The sequence below is a fragment of the Athene cunicularia genome, assembly GCF_003259725.1.
Source record: "Athene cunicularia isolate RWA chromosome 4 unlocalized genomic scaffold, athCun1 chr4_part3, whole genome shotgun sequence".
Classification (NCBI taxonomy): domain Eukaryota; kingdom Metazoa; phylum Chordata; class Aves; order Strigiformes; family Strigidae; genus Athene; species Athene cunicularia.
In genome coordinates this window covers 13,779,890-13,782,712 of record NW_020799100.1, presented here as the reverse complement: position 1 = coordinate 13,782,712, position 2,823 = coordinate 13,779,890, and the positions used below count along the sequence as shown (strand labels likewise).

The 2,823-nt window shown below is 45.9% G+C and overlaps 1 protein-coding gene across 3 annotated transcripts in view; it reads right to left on the bottom strand.

Annotated features, from left to right (window-relative positions):
* PLS3 (plastin 3) overlaps window positions 1-2,823 on the bottom strand; it is a 45,845-nt gene that overhangs the window by 30,195 nt on the left and 12,827 nt on the right. For 2 of the 3 annotated variants that reach the window (XM_026848646.1, XM_026848649.1), the window contains exon 1: window positions 2,763-2,822. The exons of the other annotated variant lie outside the window; for it this stretch is intronic. The gene's annotated coding sequence lies outside the window, so the exon portion shown is untranslated. Of the gene's footprint in view, window positions 1-2,762; window position 2,823 lie in introns of those variants that run through there. 3 annotated transcript variants of the gene reach the window in all.

Here is a 2,823-nt window from a genome sequence, read left to right as displayed (position 1 = left end):
GGGGGGGGGGAGCAGGGGTCATATCAGCTAATGGACTGAGATTCAGAAGGCTTAATATAAATTCCTGGCTCAGGTACAGAAAAATCATGCTAATCTCTCAGGAGATTCTTATACTGATAATTCTTATTTCTTTCATAGTCCCCAAAATAAAAAGCAGCATTAAACTCTTCTGCTTATTCTGTATCTTAACCATAAATAACTACAAGAAAGGACCCTCCCTCTTACCACTCATTGCAAAACTTGTCATAAAATGAGGGATGCCTTGAGTACAGACTCTCATGGTGATGGTAAGAAAGCCAACATTCCCTGCCTGCATAAGCAAGGAGGGATGAGGATCACAAGGCTGAATCAGTGCAAACTTCCTTCCCCAGAAGTGATTTGGACCTGCTTGCTAAGACGTGCAGGTTGCCCTCAACATGCTTTAAGCATGTGTCTCTCCATTTCCCAATATTCAGCTCAAAAGAAGCCCAGTTCCTTACTAGGGTGAGCTGCAGACCTCAGCCTGTGCCTCAGCCCTGGCAGGTGGATAAAGCCCTTCAAAGGCTGAAAGGAGTTGAGACCACACAGCCCAGACCCATCTCCATTCTCTTCCACACTTCCAGCCTCCGTTCTCAAGTAGCACCTTTGCTTGGCAGGTAAAGCGACTGATATTCAATATGCCATGATAAAGCAAGAAGCATTACTCAGGCTGTTAAACTTCCCTCCCGCCCAGGAAGAGGAATCAACTCGATCCCTAAATTAAATCACAGTACACTCATTGCTTTTTCAGTGCCAGCAAACAAGCTCCTGCAAGCCGAACACCCAGCGTGACGGTGCCAATCCCTGGCGAGCTGGACAATAGGGAGTTTCAGCAATTAATTTTGGGAGGGTGGGTTTTGTGCAATCTCTTAGAAGGTACAGCTGCAGTCAAGCAATTTTGCAGGCTGTTTTATCAGTTTGAAGGTAAACAGAGCTGTCCTGAAATGGCACAACCAGGGCTGAAATCCCGGCAGCCCGGTGACTGCTGCCCAGATGATAAACAGTCAGAGAAGTGTGTCAATGAATGTTTTCTTAAATGAGAAACAAAACACTAGAAACTATAAACCATACTCTAAGCACTGGAATGATGTTTCAAAAGTCTCTTAAAAATCAGGAATTTCAGTAACTGATCTCTTACTAGTAAAAGCTACTGATAAAAGGAGAAAAACCTTTTCCCATCCTTCCCCTGCTGCCTGTAATCTTGTCCAGAAAGCACTTGGGAAAAAGGGAAAGAAGTAAAAATAATTTGATTCAGAGCAAAAAAGCATCACTGGACTGCAATAAATCAGTGCCACTGCAAAGATGTCCTAGCAGCTTCTGGAAGTAGAAAAAAAGCCCTTAAATTCAACAATTATTTTCTCTAAAGAAGATAGTACAGATCCTATCTAACCTGAACAAAAGCAGAAAGATTAATCTCAAAGATTAATGTGAAACAGTTAGAAGAGCAGGAAAGCTGCTGTCTTTGCCTCCCAGGAGGCTGCCATGACAGTGAAATCACGTTTACTCTGACAGCAGGGTGTTTCCCACACTTCTCTATAATTTAACTTAATATGGGGAGTAGCAATGGGGAGCAAAAGGTAGCAGTCACCAGTCCAGGATCAGGCAAGCTCTACTCAGTGACTCTTGGATTTTTGACAAGCATTAATAATCTCTGCAAAATGCACCCTAATTAGCAGGTTTCAAGGCCTGGCAGGATCTCCCAAGACATCCAGCACACTCCTGCAGTCAAGTACTAACTTCTCATTGGGTCCCTTCAAGCTGCTTTGCCTCCTCCCTCGATTTAGCAGCTCAGGCAGTGCCCCATACCCCTAGGACAAATGTAGTGGTTAAAGAGATGTGTGCACTGTAAACAGCACACAACCTCATCATTAGTCCAAATTTCAGGAGGGTGTGAGAGTCCTCCAGCTGTGGAAATCATGTTTTACAGCCAGATGTTTTGGAGAATAAATGCAGGAAGAGCAAAAAGTAACTAAGCAAAACCTCAGAGCAACACATTCAGTATAAACAAAATCAGGACATGAAGAAGCTACCCTAGATGTGTTTTACAGGTTTCCTGACACATCAAGTCTAAGTTTTTCAGCACAAAAAACTCAGCATTTCAGTCCCATACTGAAAAGGACTTGGTGTATAAGTGTTTTAGCCAGTAACAACTGATAAAGTATTTTGGAGAGGGTCTATGCTTGGCTCCCAGCACCAAGTATCGCCAGTCTTCACCAGAAAACAAGCAAGATAAACTTAGTTGGGAAACAAAGTGCTGCCAGGCTGTGATGACACACACCATTCCCACCTGCACGGCAAAGCCCAGCCTCTCCAAGCAAAAGACCCCAAAAAGTTAGAGAGTCACCACGGCCAGCAGCCTACAGCCACTTCCCAAAAGTTCTCGGCGCTCCTCACACTTTCCGCAAGGCAACGGTTTAAATATTTAACACTTCTAACAGGCAGGTTTAAGCAGTTCTGCTTTTTAAAAGCCTGCTGCAGATTGAGACGGGGTAAGATGTGCCCCAGACTGAGGTTTCTGGGGAGGCACACCCTCAGTCCTTCACTTGAAAAATTAACTTACTCGCCGCTGCTCAGCCAGCGGCGCAGATAAACGCCGAATTCAAAACGCATTAAAACCCGAAACGAATCTTTCCACTCCGCCTACGGCTGCTCCCCTTCCCCTCCTACAGCATTAAGCACCGCCGGACGTTTTGCGGAGAAGAGCAAAGCGAAAGGAGCCGCTGCGGGCCCCGCCGCCGCCTCACCTGTGCGCCGCGAAGGAGAATCCCGCCCGCGCTCCCGCCCGGCCCGAGCGCTGATGAGTCG